Raw genomic sequence first — 21,672 nt, 5'->3', positions numbered from 1 at the left:
ATGAATTTGCTTTTTTTATAAGCACTTCAAATACCTGCTCAGAGAAGCTTTAATCCTAATAAGCAAAATATTCCCCAGTAAAATTCATAACTTTTAATAAATTAAGCAAAAATATATCTCAAATTCTCTAAAGACACTCTAGCATGGTAAAATCAGTAGAATTATTAGACCTTTCCACTTAAAATCACATCTTACACTAATTATGTATTCTAAATGGAAATCATAACACTGCTATGGTAGGCAGAATGGCTGCGGAAGATGTCCACATCCTAACCCCAGAGCCTGTGAATGTTATATTATGTGGGAGAGGGGAAATGCAGGTATGATTAAAATTAAGCACTTTGAGATGGGGAGATTATCCTGGCCTATGTGGGAGGGCCCAGTGTAATCACAGGGTCCTTAAAAGTGGAAGAGGGAAGCAGAAGGGTTCATGTGATGCGATGTGAAAAGTACTCATCCCACCATCGCTCCCTTTGAAGATGGAGAAAGGGGCCCGTGAACCAAGAATCGAGAGCAGCATCTAGAACCTGGAAAAGGCAAAGGCAAGGAAATGATTTTCCCTTAGGGCCTGCAGAAGGGAACGCAGCCCTGCCAACACCTTGACCTTAGCCCGGTGAGACCCATGTCAGACTTCTGAACGTCTTGTGAATTTGTGTTATTTTAAGCTACTAAATTCCGTGGTAATTTGTTACAACAGTAACAAGCAACCAAGACAGTTAATCTGACAGATTCTCTAGGGTGCCCAGCAACCCACCTCTACAAAGCTTTTCTCTATCTATCCAGATTTCCCTCAGACAAATTGCCACTGACCCTTCTGTTGTGTGTCCCACACCCAAGCTGAGTGAGGGTCTGTTTGCAAATGAAAGACACAAGCAGCAAGAGTTATTACCTGGACCTGCAAAAGCTAGGCAGAGAGCTCTGCCAGCCAGTGGTAGGTGTCAAGCTATCTGCTTCCCAGTTTACATGAGGCTGATGCCAATCACATTTCTGCCCAAGAAACATCACAGAGAATCAGCATTTCAAATTCTCTCTGATAAGCAATGTTTATGAAGCAGCAGTCACCTGGACACTGGAACAGCCACTCAGAAGTGTGAGCTTAGTGCTGGCCCTCAGGGAACTTACCTGCCTGGTGGGGGACTGGAGGGTGCAAGAGAATGTACTGTCACCCACAACCCAAGATCCAATGTTCCAAGGGCCCCAGTGAAGTACAAAGTACCAGAGGAATTCAGAGAGGAGGAACTGAGTTCTTGCTTCTGAAAAGGAGGGATAATGTAGGTAAGACACAGACTCAAAACACCTACTGAATCAGTATGAACAGAGGCTTCTTCTTTGGGATCCTGGAGCTGAAGGACCAGAGACCAAGACTTGCCATTCAAGCCCATTTGATGGTATCAATAGAGTTCTTTAAACACTCTGAAGTTTGGGTGGATTTCCCTTTTGGAGGGAACTGAAGCTCTCTGTGTCCCCTGGGGTCCCAATGCCTGAGTCCACCAGTGTTCTAAAAAACTAACAGAAACCCAAATGAAACCCCAGTCCCTTCAAGGAGCCCCATGATGGTTATTTCATGTGTCAACTTGCACAGGCCATGATACCCATTCATTTGGTTAAATGCCAATGTAGAGTTTGCTGTGAAGGTATTTTTTAGATGTGATAAACATTTAAATCAATGGACCTTGAGTAAACCAGATTGCTCTCCATAATGTGGGTGGGCCTCATCCAATCAGTTGAAAGCCCTTTAGAGAAAAAACTGACGTCCTCCCCAGAAAGAATGAATGCTGCCTCCAGACTGTCTTTGGACTAAGACTGCAACATCTGCTCTTCTCTGGGTTCCAGCCTGCCAGCCTGCCTACAAATTTTGGACCTGCCAGCCCAACAACTGCGTAAGCCAATTTATTAAAATAAATCTCTATAGATAAATAGATTTTAAGGAATAAAACTGAGAGGGGGAGAGGTACTATATATCTATAGTTACATAGATACTTGATAGATAGATGCTAGATAGATAGATAGATAGATAGATAGATAGATAGATAGATAGATAGATAGATAGATGATAGATAGGTGATATAGATAGATAGATGATAGATAGATGATAGATCGATGATAGATGATAGAGATATAGATAGATAGATGATAGATAGATAGATAGATAGATAGATAGATAGATAGATAGATGATAGATAGATAGATAGATAGATAGATAGATAGATGATAGATAGATAGATAGATAGATGATAGATAGATGATAGATAGATAGATGATAGATAGATAGATAGATGATGATAGATAGATAGATAGATAGATAGATAGATAGATAGATAGATAGATGATAGATAGATGATAGATAGGTAGATAGATAGATGATATAGATAGATGATAGATAGATAGATAGATAGATAGATAGATAGATAGATAGATGATAGATAGATAGATAGATAGATAGATAGATAGATAGATAGATAGATAGATAGATAGATAGATAGATGATAGGGATACACAAGCTGTGGGTTCTATTTCTCTGGAGAACTCTAATATGAGCTCCTAGAAAGAGAACAACGGCAAGGACAGGCTAGAGGAAGGCTTCAGAGGGCAGGAGGGAACAGAAGAAAAACCAGAGGGGGAGCGGAATCTAGTGGCTGTAAGAGGCCATCAGCCAACTACCACATCCTGAGAAATCATATTTGGCAGATGCCAAAGAGTAAGTACAGCCAAACAGTCCTCTTAACCCACATACAAGTGTTTGAGTGGCTCCCCTTCTTTGTACTTTTTAAACTTGTATTCAGTTATTTTTATTACATTTAACCATTCAGTTTTTCTTAATTTCAAAATTATTCCAAGGAGCCCTATTTCCTTCAAAGAGGCAGCACAGCACGGGGATCAGGAGCGAAGACTCTGAAGCCAGCCTGCCTGGGGTCAGGCCCGACTCCCCGGCTTCCTAGCTGTATCGGACACTGTGCCAAACCTTGACGCTCCTCAGTCCTATATCTGTAAAACGGGGATCTGACAGTACCTGCATCGCAGAATTGCTGTGAGGAGTAAATGAGATGATGCATTTTATGTGATTAATACATTTTGTGTGGTTAGAGCAGTGGTTAGCACATAGTGAGCTTTACAAAAATATTCCCTATTATGGATCACAACACCACTTTCCATTTTGTTTTTGCAATATGTGTTCTAGGTAGAAAAACCATGTAGACTTCACTGTCTATAAAGAGAAACATGAAGAGTAAATCAATGATACCCCCCCAAATTGTTTAAACCAGCAGTCTCCAATCATCCCATCAGTAAACAATTTTTAAGCATAAACCCAATATATGTATATTTACTTATCTATGCAGTATAGGCAAGAGCTATTATCATTAATATTTCAAAGCATAATGAACACTTAGAATCATTATTAGTAGTGATGGCTATAAATCCATATTTCAAATAGTTGTGATCATTTTGAACTTGCTGGCCAATTTTTGGTCAGATCTCATTAGCTTATCCTTGTTTTTACCTCACACCACAGCAAATGAGGAAGCGAGCTACAGATCAGATCCGAGAGAGACCTTATAAAATAAACAAGGCCGAGGCTCAGATGAGACCACTAATAACCAATAGGAGCTGCAAGCTGCTGCAGGAGTTGACCTGGAGGTCATCCAGAAAGCCATTCCCAGGGAAGCCACAGCAAGAGCCATATAAGATGGATGGGAGCCAATACTGAGAAAAAAAATATTTTCATGTTTACACCCCAAACTGAGACTTCCCAGTAAGCTAGTTAGAGTCATCATATTTGAGGAGTCCACATATTTATGCAGGAGAGCCAGGTATATAAACCAGTTAATTTTCATATTCTATAATCAGGTATACATGAGTTTCAGCAGAGACACAGTAATATTTAAATTACATCAAATAGAATTTCCTGTGTTTCAATTTTCTCATCTGTAAAAAGGGAATAACAGCCTGGCCAATGTGGCTAAGTGGTTGAGTGTCGCCCCATTCCAAGAGGTCGGTTGCTGGTTTGATTCCTGGTCAGGGAATGTGCCCGGGTTATGGGCTCGATCCCTAGGGCGGGCGTGCAGGGGGCAGCCGATCAGCGATGACCCTCTCTTCATTGATGTTTCTATCTCTCTCTCTCCCTCTCCCTTTCTCTCTCTGAAATCAACAAAGATATATTTTAAAAATAAAATTAAAATAAATAAAATGGGAATAATACTAGCACTGACTTCATAGGATGGTTGGTTGGATTAAATGAGCTGTTTTATGTAAAACAGTGTCTGGCACAGAATAAATAGGACACATGTTAGTGTTCAATATTGCAGTTATTATTGTTATTTTTATATCAAATAGCTAGGCACTCTTCTAAGCAAGCTAAATGCTTGATTATCCCAACACTTCTATGAAATTGGTACTATTTATTATTCCCAAGTTACAGAAGAGGCAAGTGGGCGCAGGAAGGATAAGCTGCGGGCTCAGGGCACAGCAGAAGTGGGATTCCAAATTAGACTGTCTACACCCAGAGCCTGCGCTCGCTGTGGAGCAGAGGGGACAAGAGTGGCCAATTTTGCTGGGTACATCCGGGAATGCGAAGGCGAAAGTACTTTTTCCAAAACAGCAACCCAAGGGATAAAATGTAGTCCTAAAATAACTTGCAACCCAAAAGTCTGCCTCTGAGCTTTTTTAAAACGTTTGCATGATTTCTTCAGTCTCACCACAGTTAGAAAAGACAGAAAGTCATCCTGAGGCCCTGGGCATGCAGATGTGAGGTCGCTGGCCGGTGCCATGGGGCCCATCCTGACATGCTGATCCTTCAGCCCTACAGCCAGCTCTTCTGCAGAAAGCTGCGTCCCACTCCTCAGCCAAGGGCCTGGTTTGGTTTTGGATGCCATACCCTCCAAAGGGGAATTTCAGTTCCTCAAAGTGTAGCCTGGGCAAGCTATGCCTGCTCCCCGTGTTTATATAACCGTCCCAGCCCCCAAACAAGGGACTCCAGTGCTGTGTAATGACAGGCGTGCTGGCCTGTCACTGGGGAGAAAAACATGGATAACAGCTCCATCTGCCTGTGAAATCCACTGTCTCTTTAGAAGCCCAAGAAAGCTCCTAGAAAAGGAAGCAGCCAGCCAGCTCCCTAACACCACCATTCAAAACATTCATTTTATTAAATAAACAGAATTTGGCTGCCCCAAACTAAGCATGACTATGGCCTTGTAAATGACATCATCGCATCTGGGTAGCATTTTGTTAAATGAAGAGGCTCCTATAAAGTTCCCAGCCATATAAATCGCCCCCAAACATGTCCTTTAATCAAGAACAGCTAGAGTTCAACTTGAGGAGCATAAAAAAGGCATGTTCGTTAATCTATACTTGTGCATTAATCAGGATTTCATATACCAAAACTGTGCTTCTCTTATACACACTAATAAATTGTGAGCTCCTGTCCACCATTCCCATGGAGGCCCCAGCTTTTAATGCTACGTACTCCATTTTATCATTTCTAAGATGAACATTCTTTTCACTTTTAATGTCTTTGAATTCAGGCTGCAATTACAATCCATGGCATCTTAGATTCAATAAAACACAGACCAGTGATTGAAACACATACAGCCCATCAATTCTACCCTTAAATCTCCCCCTACCGGCCCTTGCTCTCCTCCGCTGCTTCCTCCCCCTCTGTGTCTTGCCTGGAAGTTTGCAAGAGGTGCTTAACCTGCCCCCTCATCTCCAGCCTGAGCCCCGCCAACACATCCACTTTGCTGCCCAACAGGTCTTTCTAGAACACAGAGTAGGGCCTGGGAGGGAGGGTTATGGGGATTATTTATGTTGCCTGCTTATGTTTTCTTTTAAACAATAATATACTCAGAGGCTATTTTGAGAGTTCAATTATGTTTATTTCAAGGAAATGCAAAGCTAATGGAAAATTACAACAGAAATATTTTTTAACAAGAGAAGACACCAATAATCAGCAGGTTACTACACATTAAAAGGTGATACCCTAGAGCCCTGGACAGGCGGCTTTTCATCCTGTACACCAGCCAAAAAGGTTGCAGGTATGGGAGGCAACTGATCGATGTTTTCTTACTGAGTGATGGTTACCCTTCCCTCCCTCACTCCTTTAGGCTTAAGGGCTATGAAGTTTCCTGGAATCATTTCCAATGCTGCTATGATCAATTACCACAGATCTACTGGCTTAAAGCAATAAATATTTATGATTTTACAGTCTGTAGGTCAGAAGTCTAAAATGGGTTGGCAGGGCTGTGTTCCTTCTGGAAGCTTTAGGAGAGAATCCATTTCTTTCTTTGCCTTTCCATTTTCTAGAGGCTGCCCGCATCCCCTGGCTCTTGGCCCCACGTCACTCCAACCTCTGCTTCCATCGTCACGTCTCCATTTCTGTCTCTCACCATCCAGTCTTCCTCTTAAAAGGACTGCTTGGTCCCAACCACCACTGTCTTTTATACACAAACCCCAACAGCACTCTTATCCTGTCTCATCCATTCTCCATATAGCAGCAATTAGATCATGTCACTCATCTATTTAAGACACTTTGGTGGGTTTCCATTACGCTTTGAATAAAACCCAATTTCTTACCACGAGGTGATAAGGCCCTCCAGGATCTGTACCGGCTTTCTTTCTAGTTTCATCTCATCCCACACTCCCTATTATGCTCCAGCCACACTCATCCTCTCTCAGGCCCTTGAACTTGTCAAGCTCTTTCCCACCTCAAAGCCTTTGTATTGTTCCCTCTTCTAGACTCTTTCTCACCGCCAGGTCTTAAGTGTTACCTACTCAAGAAAGCCTTTCTTTACTCCCCCTGCAAAGTGGAATCTGGACTCCTGCCCCATCCCAACTCCACTATTCTATATCTCAATCCTTTATTTCCTTGATGGCACTGTCACAATTTGTAATGATTTCATTTGTTTGGTTTTAATGTATTCCCTTCTAAATTGTAAATTCCATGAGCATGAGGATTATGTCTTATCTAAAGCAGGCCCTGAACATAATTGTTAAATGTAGTATATGGTCATTTCTTAGACTGTAAGAAGCAATAAGAAGGCCAAGGCCAAAGTTATAGACTTTATCATAGTGGCCAGTTCCCTGTACTTGCTTTATAAATCCTCTAACCTGACCAGCTGTCACCATCATTGTGTTTCCAGCCCCACCATAACGCCACACATAAGTACACTGAGAAGAGACCCAAACTCGTATAATTCTGAAATCAGAAATAAAAATCATAGAGGTATCCAATTCAGATTTCCTAAACTGGTATTCTGTGGAATACTTTCCTGGGAGGTATTAATGGGCATATCATGATGAAAGAGCTCTGTGGTCCAATAACTTCGGGAAACTCAGCATGGTGGATCCCCCGAACTGTGTATGCAACACTGCCCATGAGTTGTTAGAGGACTTTAAAACTGTGTTTTCCAAAAAAATTATATGTTCAAAAGAAAATATCAGACAACTTTATGGAAGCAACAGATAGAAAAAAGGGTAAACATGTCAAACCTATATGCATTTTTTGTTGCATACATTTATTTGGGACTAAATATTGGTTTGAGCAATAACCTGAAATTTTAAAGCGTGACCACATTCCTTGTTAAGAGAAGCTAACATAACATATGTCTTCAAGTGACTTTTAAAATCTAGGGGGAAAATGGCATTAACTTTATCAAGAGGCAAATATATTCTTAAGTAAAAAGGATCTCTTCCTGCCATTGAAATAAAGCTTCACAGCATTTATGGAAAAGCTAGCAACAAAGACAAAAAATCTGGTTTCAAAGTAGTCATTTTGTGGATGAAGGTAGAAACCTACAATCTTTCCTTCACCACAGCATTTCATATTTAAACCTTCTATTTTTAACCTGATGGTGGGATTCAAGGCTAATGCTTATGAGATCTGTGTCTAGACAGTTGAGAAAAACAGGAAATGAGTTACATTGTTGTAGCTTAAGAGAATTTAACCTTTTGTCTTCTAGCTCCAAACTCTGCTTGCTTTTAAAAAAAAAATCCTCTCTCCCGAGAATTTCAGGGCATTTAAGGAACTATAATCATCCAGGGCCTCTTCAGGGAGCAGAGATGGCTATTTCGGTGGAAAAGGAAATGAGAACATGGGGTTACTGTGCTTGGACCATAAGGCCATTTGGAGGACCATGTTTGCTGTCTTCTTCTGAATTCTAAGTATGTGCTCATAGCTGTCTCTGATCATATGCTCCAAAGGAGCAGAGCTTCATTCTCCCTCTGTCCTGCATGCATAGTTTGATGCTGCAGGACTTAAAATGTTCCCTAGAAGAGCATGTTAAGAAGCGGCAGCTGGCATTCATGGAATGCTTTCTATGTGCCAGGCACTGAGCTAAGCATATGGCATATATTACCTCATTTAATCTTCTCAGCAACCCAAAGATGTGGTTACTGTTATCATTCCCATTTTACCCATGAAGAAATGGAAGCACAGAGAAGTTAAGGAACTTCACAAGAGTAGCAGGACTGGCATTTGGACCCAATTCAATATAATTCTACAACCTCTGTGCTTAGTTGGCATGCTCTGCTGTTGTAGAGCTGTTGTGAAGATTAAATGAGATGATGTACGTAACAAACATATCACAGTTGCTAGCCCATAATAAGCATCATAATTCCTGCTGGCTTTACATGTTTAAGTAAAATAATGCTGTCCTTCAGTATTAAGTAGATGATGCAACTCATCCCCCTATTGTAGGATACATGGCACATTCGCTTCTCGGCCTTTTGGCTAAGATCAAGTATAGGATACATGGCACTTAGTGCTCCTAAGAAGCTACTGAATTGAAATGAATTGAATAGTGGTGGTGAGGTCTCTTCTCTGACAACCTCAGCTATCTGAATCATAACATAAAACTGAAAGTAAACAAATACTATTAACCCTGCAATATTGTAATGGACTGTTCTCTTTGTTATTGGAAGACAAACAGAACCCTGATTTAATGATACTCATGCATTTACCTTAAAATGAATGTATTCATCATGGCTTTTAGTATTTATACAGATACATGTTGAAATAAATGTATATATTCATATACATACAGATATTTCTTGTCCACTGAGAGGATCTAAACGCAAGGACTCTCCAGGAGCAATGAGCACATCCAGCACCAAGATCTTGATTTCTAAATCCATTCTCCAATAAAAGGAACTAGTGATTTTTAGAGAAATGGTTGATTCCAAGGTCGGGGCAAAGAAAATGCAAGATAAACCTAGAACAAAAAGGAAGTGCCAAAAAAAAAAAGTACTCAAAAATGATGGGGCATATTGAAAGGATACAGGAGCCAACTTGATTACTCCTAAATGGCCAAAGCTAGAGTAATTTGAGCAGCAAAATAAATAATGATAATATTAGATTATAACCCATAATAAAATAAATATGCATAACCCCATTCTAATGTAAATAAATAAATAAATAGGAACTCTTCCTTACAGAGGAATTCCAATTAATAAATGTAGAAGGCATGAAGGAAATAGAAAGCTATCAATAAGTGAAAAACTGGTGAACTCCAAATAAAGTCTCCACCTTAGCTAATGGTAATATAACAATGTTGGTTTCTTAGTTTTGATAAAAGTGCTATGTTAATATAAGATGTTCACATTAGAGGAAAACAAAACTCAGCAAGGGATATAGGGGAACTCTGCAACTTTTCTGTAAATCCAAAATATTCCAAAGTAAAAAGTTTAAAAAAAAAAGGTTGGACCTACATTATGGAGTGAGAACCATACACAGGTTAAGGGGCAATTAACTTAAGCATAAATAATTTGTTTATAACACTGAATATTACACTTGGGTTTCTCATATAAAACTTGATACACCTCTATTGATATTGAAAATCCTTCATAATACAGAGTTAAGAGAAGTTGTGCAGAGGGAGGAGTTGATGCAAAAGACACCCCAATTCACACATGCATACCCACTCCATTAAAAGAAATAAAACACCTAGCCAAGCAACTGTTGAACAAAGCATGCTGTGAACTCATACACAATTGCCATTGTTCAGCCCAAATGAGGTTGCTATTGAATGTCTCTGTCTGCTAGCCTGTGACTTGCAAAAGCAATATCTCTTTTTACTGTGTTTTCTTAATGCAGCATTTAGATCATTGAAACAACAGAACCCTTGGTTTGAACCAAAGTGGGATGTGTCTGGGAAAACACTGAGAAACAGCCCTACAGAGAGGAGCTTCAGGTGGAACACTGACTCCTTCAGAGATCTGGACAAAACTCTCAGCCTTTAAGGCCTCATTCCTTTCATTCTCTGGGCCAGGAAATGGGTCTATCTCATCAAGCATTAGCCCTTAGCAAAGACTAGCAGACACAGAAGGGGTATGGGACCATGATAAGAATAAGCTCACATGGCCCTTGAGGGCAAGGACAATGATTCTCAGTCCCTTATGCATCTCCAAACTCCCAGCAGAGGGAAGGCAGGCACAAACATTTTTGTTGATGCTGCTAAAAGAAAATGAGATTCTACACAGAAACACACATACAGGGACTTGTCTCTCATACACACCTGTATTCCCTTGGCCTGGTTCGTGCCTATGGAGTAGGCACTCAATAATCATTTGCTTGATGAATTAGTTATCCAACTGCTATCCCTTGTCATTGATGACATCTTAAGAAAAGGTATCACTAGATCCCCATTCAATAGTCTCAAAGTTTTATTTACATTTTTGGGATTTTATTTTGACCTCTCCACCTCATTCATAAGGTTATTATAGGCTCTCAAATCTACCTTACAAAAGAAGAATTTTGTGACCTTGCTATTATTTTTCCATCTATAAAGGATAATAATATTTCATGATCTCTGACAAGGTTGCCAATACCATTCAATAGGGAAAGAGCAGGTTCTTCAATAAATGGTGCTGGAAAAAGTGGATATCCACAGGCAAAAAAATGAAGTTGGAACCTTATCATACACCATACACAAAAATTAACTTAAAAGGGATTTATAACCTAAATATAATACCTAAAACTATAAGACTCATAGAAGAAAACACAGGAAAAAGCTTTATGACATTGGACATGGCAATGGTTTCTTGAATATGACACCAAAAGCACAATTGACAGAAACAAAAATAGGCAAATGAACTATATCAAATTTAAAATTGTTTGTGCATCAAAAGATACAATTAACAGAGTGAAAAGGCAACCCATGGAATGGAAAAAATATGTGCAAGTCATATCTGATAAGGTATCCAGAATATATAAAGAACATCTACAACTGATATTAAAATAACCTGATATTAAAAAGGGCAAAGGACTTGAATAGACATTTCTTCAAAGATGATAAAGAAATGGCCAACAAGCATATGAAAAGATGTTCTATATCATTTGTCATCAGGGAAATGCAAGCCAAAACCACAGTGAGATACCACCTCACACCCTTTCTGATGGCTACTATTTAAAAACAACAACAGAAAATAACAAGTGTTGGTGGGGATGTGGAGAAACTGGAACCCTGTGCACTGTTGGTGGTATTGTAAAATGCTGCAACTGAAACCACACATAATGAGTCTGGGTTGGTGCCAGAATATGAAACTGGACACAATGGGTCCAGGCTGCCTATCACCACTTAAGCCAATTAAGCAGAGACAGGGTTGAATCATATATGAGAGTTTATTCCAATAGTGTCAGCAGTATGGGGAGAGCAACAGGACTTGTCCACATAAAATCCGCTCTCTCCTTCTATTAGCTGGTTGATTATACAGAGGTAAGGAAGTAAGGCTGCACGCAAAGGGGAAGGTTGAGGAGGATGGCTGCAGGGTCTGTGGTCCAAGTGTCTCCTTCCAGGATCTTGATAACAAGGTAGTTAATTTTCAATGGTGTTAAAACACAACTCCAGCCAGTTTCTGGGGCTTGAGAACTGTGAGCATTCCTGAGGCAAACTCCCAGAGGGAGATCAGGCTCCAGGCTCGGCAACCAAATTAAAGTGCATCCTGTCCTTTGTTTTCAAAAATGCATTTTCTTTTCTGAGCAATGGACCCATCCAGGCCCCAAGGTGTCTCTTCTCTGTTTACAGCTCTGTTTTTCTTCTTGCAGCACATCCTCCAGTTTCCCAGGGGCTGTAGGAAAACTTATCTATAGTTAGTAAGGTGAATAATCATTAAACAACTATCGTCCTATTCCAGTTAGGTTCCCTTCCCCCTTTCACAATCACTGTCAACAGAGCATGATCAACATCTCTCCCCCAAAACCACCACTATGGAAAACAGTATGGAAGTTCCTCAAAAAGTAAAAAAGAGAACTACCATGTGATCCAGCAATACTAATTCTAGATATATGTACAAAGGATTTGAAATCAGGGTACCAAAGACTTATTTGGACACCCATGTTAATGGCAGCACTGTTCACAATAGCCAAGAGGTGGAAGCAACCCAAATATCCATGACAGATGAGTAGATAAACAAGATGTGGTTTATACACCCAAAGGAATGTTATTCAGCCTTAAAAAGGAAGGAAATCTGTCAAATGCCACACAACGTGACTAACCTTGAGGACATTATGCTAAGTGAAGTAAGCCAGTCACAAAAAGACAAATACTGCATGATTCCACTTATGTGAGGTATCTCAAGTAGTCAAACTCATAGAAACATTAAGTATGAGGGACTGAGAGAAGGGATGTTGTTCTTCAATGAGTAAAGTTTCCATTTTGCAAGATGACAAGGTTCTAGAGATCTATTTCACATCATTAACACTATTAAACTGTACACTTAAAAATAATTAAGATAGACCTGGCCAGTGTGGTTCAGGGATCAGAGCATCAGCCCATGCACCAAAGGGTCGCTGGTCTGATTCCCGGTCAAGGGCACCGACCTGGGTTGCAGGTTTGCTCCCCAGCCCCAGTCAGGGTGCGTGTGGGGGGCAACCAATCGATGTGTCTCTCTGACATCCATGTTTCTCTCTCTCGCTCTCTCTACCCCCTCCCTCCCTCTCCTCCACTCTCTCTAAAAATCAATGGAAATATCCTCAGGTAAGGATTAACAAAAACAAAAATAAAATAATTAAAATAGTAAATGTGTTTTTTACAATAAGTTGACAAAACTTTAATTCATTGATAATTGGGGGAGAGGGGCATAGTCCCCACTGCCGTGTTTGGGGCTTGGGCCGGGATCTGTCTCCTGAGGCCCTTTCCCACCTCATCCGCTGGCCATCTCCTCAGTCTCTTGCTTCATTTGTTTACCTCTGACTTATAGCCCTTGAGTCTGTCTCTTTCAGTCGCTGTTCTTCTGACCTTTACCTCTCCTTTTCTTCCTTGTCTGCAAGTCCTGCAGGACTTGGTCTTCTAAGTGCTCCAGGGAACCCTCTGGAAACCGGAAACGAACAGCCAGTAATTACAAAATCAGGCCTTTAGAAATATTCTATACTCAAGATACTAATGCCAAGTTTAGTAATGCTGAAACACCTAAAGCAGAAATTGTCATATTATAAAAGCACTTGAAAAATTATTCCAAACATCAAATGACATTTAAACCTCATTACATTAGCAAACAATCTTCTGCTATTATCCTGCACCATTAAATGTGTGATAAAACCTTCATGCAACATCTGGTGGGAATGTAAATTGGTACAAACCCTTAAGAAAAGCGATTTGGCAATATATTTTGAGAACCATAAAAATAGCCATGCCCTTTGACCTATTAACCCCTTTCCCAGGAATCTGCAAAAAGGAAATTATCTATAAAAGAAAAAAAAAGGTTTATGTATAGATGTTTATTTCCAGGTTATTTATGTTACTGCTGTGGAGACATAATCAAAAGACACTTTATTGGTTTTCTCCCACCATTCTCTTAAAATTTATTCAGTTTTATTTTGCAGGGGGTGGGGGCAGTAGGAGGAGAGAAGCCTGCCTCTGACTCTAGATGACCGCTACTGCAGCACCTGCCCGCTCCGGTCCCTCTCAGATAGTGACAGTCTGATGGGCGCTTCGAGTCCCAAACATGGTCCTCATAGAGTCATTCGATGGGCCAGTTCATTATATGAAAAATTCAGTTTTCATTTCAAATATTTCTGCCCCTTCTCAGCTACAGCCTGCAGTTCAGTGCAAGGCAGGGATGGAAAGGGGACTTCTCTGCAGCCGTTTCCTCTCTCCCACCGGCCTCCACATTTGCTCCCCGACTCACCAGCTGCTGTTCTCGACCCCATGTCAAAATGGACAGAAGGCAAAGATGTAAGTGGTTCGGTCTGGAAATATTGTTAATTGGCTTGTGACTACTACTGTTAGCATAGGTAGCTAGCTAGTTATTAATAAAGAAAGGAAGCAAATGGAATCAAATATTAAGCCCAAAAAACTAGGGAGCTGAACTGGACATTAAGCCTGATTCACTAGGAAGCTAGAGCACTCACAGGCTCCCCTGGGGACAGCTGCATCTTCCACCAAGGGTACTGAATCCCCAAATGAGGCAGGAAGAATTGCCTTTCCAGTCTCCCTGGGGGACAACCGGCCCAGAAGCAGGATTATCAGAGGGAGGAATAAAACAGTGGGGGAAATGCCTTTGCTAGGGGCATGCACAGTAGAAGCCAAGATGGCACAGGGAGAGTTAAGCATGTACGCAGTTGAAACCAGATGACAGGAGCAAAACTTTAGGGCATGCTCAATAAGAACCAAAATCATGACATAGCCTGGGAAAATCTGGGAAAAGAACCACATTGGATGGGGGACATCAAGCACCAGCCTGAGAAGGCTGAGAAGAGATTGGTTAGTTTGAAAGAAAGCCTGCTCGCTGCCAAGCCCGAGACAATATAATCAAAGCTCAACAAAGGTCCATCTCAGTAGCATGGGTTTGCTCTTCCTTCAAGCACTCCCTCCCCGTAGCAGCCTTGTGGGCCTAGCAGGTGCGGGAGGGCCCACGTGCAGTGCCAGTCATGGCCCAAGCGCAGCCGTGGCGGTGGACATGCTGATGGAAAAATGAGACACCAAGAAGTTCTGCATGTCTGGGCCCTGCTCCACCTGGGTTTGGTGAGGACATGTGTGGGCTTACAGCCCCGGAGACTGGACTTATTCCATAGTGAGACAGAGCTGAGCCATCTGGTCATTGATGAGACACCAGGCACCTGGGGGTGGTCCTTTGTTTTGTTCCAATTAATCTCACCACCACCCTCTTCCTTCTATGCATGCGTCCCCAAAATGCTTTTCTCGTGACAACGTGTTAGAACCGTATTTTCACTGGCAACACTACAGCTGAAAGCTGACTTCACGCTCACTTTGCCACTGTTTAAAAAATGCTTCTCTCTTGTGGCACTTTTCATGGAATCTTCAGAGATTCCGTCTTTGGCAACCTCTCCAGTTTTAATCCTCAGGACAAGGGAGAAGCATTTCATCCCAGCTGCCACTCCCCTGCTCTGCCCCTCATTCCCTGGCAACCCTCTCCATTTAGACATTGTTTGAGTTTCTCCTGGAGGGGCCTCTAGAGCAGGACTTATGTGACTCCTGCTGGGAAGGGATAAACAAACTCATGGGTACGCAGCTGAATAGAAATGAAAAAGAATGAACTACTGATACATACAACCACATGGATGGAACTCAGGGATGTTCTGCTGAGTAAAAAAAGCCAATCTCAAAAGGTTACACGCTGCGTAATTCTTATAGAACACTCTTGAGATGATAAAATTATAGTGATGGAGAACAGGTCAGTGGTTGCCAGGGGACAGGCTTGGCTGGAGGGTCTGACTGCAAAGGTGCAGCAGGAGAGTTTCTTCACAGTAATGGAGTAATTCTGTATCCCGGTTGTGGTGGTGGTGATTATACACATCCACAAATCTATACATGTGACAAAATTTCAGAGCAACACACACATGCATGTAAAAATCGATGAAAATCAAATAAAGGCTGTAGTTTAGTTCATAGTATTGTACCAATGTAAGTATCAATTTTCTAGTTTTGCAAATGTGCTATAGTTTTAAGATGTTATTGGAGAAAACTGGGCCAAGGGCACACAGGAACTCTGTTTTATTTTTGCGACTTCTTGTAAGTCTTGAATAATTTTTTAAATTATTTTTTCAAATGGCTCGTCTAGTTCTCTTTCCCAGGGGGGCCATATTCTCACCATTTGCCCCAACAAACACTGGGAGGGCAGAACTAAACCCCACCCTCTGTGTCCTGCTGTCACAGGCCACTCTAGCCAGTTCTCTTTGCCACCAACTGTAGAAATTATTTTTCAAGCTCAATATGTGGTCCTAAGGAAGCCCCCATCACACACTGTCAGAGGAGGACCAGCACCCCCGCCTTCCCCCTGGGGAGTGAGGGAGGAGTCACAACATGCAATGCTCTCTCCAGTAGCATCTCCACAACCCCTCCCCCATTAGTGTATTCAGTCTGGCTGTGGGGGTCCAAGACCTCGACAACAGGTTCATGAGAATGCCCTGATGTAATGGATGCTGTGGTCTCTGCCCAGATCTGCCCTCAAGACTGAGGCCCACATTGCCACTGAGTCTCTCTGAAAATTGCTCTAAGCCAAAGAGAACTATCTCACCCAAGATCATGTCCCCTTCCCAGGAGCAATGTGCATCCATGACTGGTCCATGTACAGGTATAAAAACCTGGCCTCCTTGCCTCAGTAGGGGACAATTCTGCAAGACCATCTCTGCTGCAGAACTAGTGGAGAGTCAGCAGAGGCCTTCGTGATTACTGCATTGAAGTTCAACCAGCCCAATCCTACTTCCTTTGTTCCGCCACAGGTGCTGATCCCCAGACACTGCCCAATAAACTTCCTGTACACAAGTTTCCATCACAGAGTCTTTTCCTGGGAACCTGGCCTGACACTTGGTGAATTCCATATATGATGGATGGTAAGTCTCACTCCCACTTTAGAATCTGATAACTATTGAATTGGTACCTCAGTCAAAATTGAGGGGGAAAAGTCCCACTTAGCACCGTGTTATATTTATAATAGTAACAATCAAAGAGAAATTGATTAATAAATCATGGCAAATCAATTTCATGAAATATTAAATAGCCAGTAAAAATTATAAACATTTTGCAGCTAAATATCCCAGAAAAATGACCATGATCTAATTAAGAGAATACAAAATTGATTCTGCATTAGGAAAAAAGCAACAAAGGACATCTTGGGGATATTTGGAGAAATTTGAATATAGACTGTGTATTAGATAATATTGTTGCATCAATGTCTTCTCATTAGGCAGAAAAATGTCTTTATTCTTAAGAAATCCTGCTGAAGTATTTATAGATAAAGTCTCGTGATGTCTGCAACTTGCTTTCAAATGGTTCACCAAACAATCATGAGTGACTGAGGAAGGGAGAGAGAGAGAAAGGGAAGGAGAGGAATGGGGAGGAGAGCAAGGGGGAGAGAGAATGCAGACTACTCACTCCCTACATGGTCTTATTCCCATTCCTGTGTGTAATGCTCCCCCTTGTGTACCAAGAGAGCAGAACGCAGTCATCAAAATGCTTTCTTTTAAAATATATATATTTTTATTGATTTCAGAGAGAGGGGGAGAGGGAGGGAGAGAAACATCAATGATGACAGAGTCATTAATCGGCTGCGTCCTGCACGCCCTCTACTGGGGATCGAGTCCACAACCTGGGCCTGGGCCCTGACCAGGAATCAAACCGTGACCTCCTGGTTCATGGGTTGATGCTCAACCATTGAGACACACCAGCTGGGCTCAAAATGCATTTTAAAACTGCCCTGAACAGTGGTAACACAAGACCCCAAGACATAAAGAAGGTCATCACAGTGTGGCATGTTTTAATGTACTCTTTCCCCCAGTTTGCTCTCCATGGTGTTAAACTCTTGAGTTTCAGTTCTGGTGGAGGGAGGACATGGTTGGCCAAGGGGCGGGGAGGAGAGTACCTATAGCCTTGCCTAGGAAGGGCATAGGCCCTGGAGTCACACAGCCCAGAGGCTGAATCCCACTTTGTCCACTTATTAGCCAGGTGGCCCCTTTGAGCACCAGCTTCTCTGAGTTGAAGCAGGAATAATAATGGTGCCTGTGTGAGAGGGTAAGTGGCAGGATTAAATGAGATGATGTAGACCAAAACACAGCATAGGGACTGGCCATGGTCTCATTAGAGTTCGATAAGCATTACTCAATTATTATGACCTATTAACTCTTCTTCAGGGGGCTCCTAAGAGTCCTAGTGCTTTAGAAGTCCTAGTGCCTTGAGGAGCATAATTTGAAAAATACTGTCCTAGAATATCTGAGTTGTAGACTTTACTCTGGAGAATCCATCCAGTGTTTTTCCAACAAAGCTATTAACAATCACATATTAAAAACAAAAAATAAATTTTAAAATTACCCTTCGGGAATACATGCACTGAAAAGGACTATTTCACCAGATTTACCTTTCCTCATAGTGATTTCCAAGAAAATGGGCTTTTTGAGTTCACCAATTTTGCTGCTCAGATTGTGCCTCCTCTGGGCCTTTGGCTTTGGACACTGTAATCATGGTCTCCTCCAAGGCACCTCACTCTCACACCCACGTCAAGATGCCCAAAGCAGACCTTGCAACAGGGACTGAGGCCCTGTAGGGGAGGGGGATGGACGACGCCTGCTATACCTTCCGGAAGCTATTTTGGCGGACAAATAAGACGACGAAAGCCCTGAGCAGAGTACCTGGCAGAGCATTAAGTGCGCCTGAAGGTAAAGGTAGGACAAAGCGCCTCCTCAACCCACCCCTGGATGACAGAGCATGTTAAGCATTTTCTCCCTGCTTCCCTTTCAACCTTCATCTCCTACAAACCCTAACGAACCCTCGAAACAAACTCTGTCAGATCCATCCTTCCCCCGCCCCCCTTTCCACAGCAGCCTCCCTAGTCCTGACCTCCATCCGTTTGCACGTGGAGCCCTTTTCCCTCTGGTCTCCTCTCTGCCAACCCCAACCTGCCAGCCCAGTTCAAGGACACTGCACAATGCTAGCTCTCCCCATCCCTCCCGTTTAAGAGCTTGCCACCAAAGCCCAGTTTTCCTGTAAGTTTATGCCCTGAATCTCATCTGGTGGTTCGAGGCTCTCGGTGTTGAAGACGCCCACATGCCAGACAGGCCACCCACTCCTGTGCTGGGTGCTCACTTCCATATCCCACCCTGTCCCGCAGCTTCAAGACCAGCGTGGGAAGGAACGCCCTGATTTTGCCTTTGGACTTACTGCAGTGTGGCCATTCTGGAGTCAGAGCCAGGTTCAAAGCTCGTTCCTCTTTGTATTAACTGCACGCCTTTGGACAAGCTGCCCATGCCTGTCCTCTCATCTAAAACAAAGGTATAATAACCCCTATAGGGTTGAAGTGAAGATTAATAATTTTATACACAAGCAGCTTTAGGCAGTGCCTGGTACAAAATGAGTGCTATCATTCTGGGTTCTCACAAGCTGTCATTTTCAGATTCTTAAATCGAGAGATCACTAAGGTTTTGTCTCTTTGCACGAGCTCATGGACTTCCTGAACTTTCCTGCACCCAAACTGCAGCTCAAAGCCACATTCGGCCCAGAAACACGCCAATTACCAGCACACACAGCTCCCCGGCTGCTTAAAGGTCTCACTCTTACTCACAGCAGCCGAATCAAAGGTTAGACCTGTTGAACAAACGACTAAGAGCAGTAATAGCAAAACAACTGGGGCATGTTTTCTCATTCCCCAGCCTCTCGCCACCTGAACGTTCCCTTCGAGTTCTGTCAGTGTGGCCCAGGCCCGTGTGGCTCAGTTGGTCACACATCATCCGGGTACTGAAAGGTAACTGGTTCAATTCCATGTTTCTCTCTCACATCAATGTTTCTCTCCCTCTCCCTTCCTCTCTCGAAAAATTAATAAAAAATATATTTTTAAAAATTCTGTCTGTGTGTCTCACACATCCTGGCTTTTCCTGCAAAAATAAAAAAAAAGTTGTAGTACAACTGGAACTACAGCCAGCCTCTGAAGCTGTACCTGTTAAAAATTGTGTTTGTTAGAAAATAAAAATAATTTTTTTAAGTTGTGTGGGTAAATGTGTGAGAAAAGGTGTGATTTATTCTTTTTTTTTTTAATTCTATTTTTAATAAGTAATATTTCCACAGGGCTCACAACTCTTAAAAACACAGACAAAGGTGTGAGGACATTTCCCTCCCCCCTCTGACCCCAGCCGCCCAGCTGTCTCCAGAGGCAACCAATGTTTCCAGTTTCTTTGGGATATTGGACATTCTTTTAGATATTCTGCACAATGCAAGCACACATATTTATAGTGTGTGTGTGATACGGTAGCTTTATTTTTTTTTCATTTTTATTTACTTTTTTATTGAACCTATTGGGATGACAATGGTTGATAAAATTATACAGGTTTCAGGTGCAGAATTCTATGCTACATCATCTACATTCTGTTGTGTGTTCACCACCCCACGTCTCCTCCCATCACCACTTATTGCCCTATACTCTCTTCTACCTCCCTCCTGTTTCCCTTTAATACCCACTTTCTCACTTGCTCTTTAAACTTAACTTTACTAAATATTCAATACATGCAACAGAATATAACACAAGCTTAAGCCAAGAGAAGAGAAACACCACCATTCAGCATAAGAAATACAACCTTCATTTATTTCATAGTTTCTTCCCCAGTAGTAGCATAATTCATTTCATCAATTCCCATGGACGAGCCTCTAGTGGTTTCCAGCTGTTTGTCGTCCACAATGCTACACGATCAAGTCCTACCCGAGGCATTACCAGGTCAAAGGGGACGTTCATAGGTCATTTTTAGAGTTAAATATCTGGATTGCCCCCCATAGAGATTGAACCAAATTGACTTGTTCATTTTTATAAATCGCCAAGAAGCCTAGATATTCAATAGCTGGCAAAGTCATTTAAGCGACAGAGCTAAGAGGATGGGAAAGCAGAAGGAATCTCTTTAAAATGACAGTTATTGAGCTGTACACTTGAAGCCTATATGGTTTTGTGAACCAATATCATCCTAATAAATTCAATTGAAAAATAAAAAATGACATTTAAAAAAATAAGCACTATCTTTTCTTTTTAACCCTGAGGTAATCATATATAACAACCCTGGCTTCTCCCTCGGAGCTTGATGGAGTCCAAGTATACGGTTTTATTCTGGTTTAATTCCTGTAAAGACTGATAATGCTAAGAACTGACCAGAATAATTCTTTCCTGCAATGAGGTAATTATTGAATCGAGTTCCGTAATACTTCTTTGCAACTTTGTTTACTTTAAAATGTCTAATGCCTTAGCTATTTAAGATGTGTATCTTGGCTTCCAAGTTTTGAAATAAAAATCCCAGCCATATATAAGTTCACTCAACATTCAAAAGCATTAGGAGCAAGCAGGATGGCTATTCACTAAAGTGTTTATCCGTAAACACAGCCACTGTCGGATTATAGGACACTTTGAAACAGAATTTCACAGCCTCTGGAATTTGGCATTGAAGACTATGTAACAAGATACAGAGAGAAAAGTAATGTACTCAAAGCCAACACTGCTCTGTTCACAAATCCACTTACAGCAAAAGAAGCGAATCCATGTACTGGTGATGACCCAGGATTCTCTGGTCACGTCTCCATAACCCAGAGTAGCTAGTCTCTAGATGGCAGAATGAATGGCCCATGGAAGGCTGAGGCACGGCACCAGCTTGGAGACAACACCTGGTGACACTGGGGTTCTGTCCTATAGGATGTTCTCTGAGCCAGTGATGGTGCTGCCAGAATCCATGGGTCTGGGCACCAAGGGACAGGAGTGAGGCAT

Source organism: Miniopterus natalensis, chromosome 16 (assembly GCF_054644295.1).
Source record: "Miniopterus natalensis isolate mMinNat1 chromosome 16, mMinNat1.hap1, whole genome shotgun sequence".
In the NCBI taxonomy this organism is placed as follows: Eukaryota; Metazoa; Chordata; class Mammalia; order Chiroptera; family Miniopteridae; genus Miniopterus; species Miniopterus natalensis.
The sequence above is the reverse complement of the archived record's forward strand: the minus strand, read 5'-3'. Positions refer to the sequence as shown.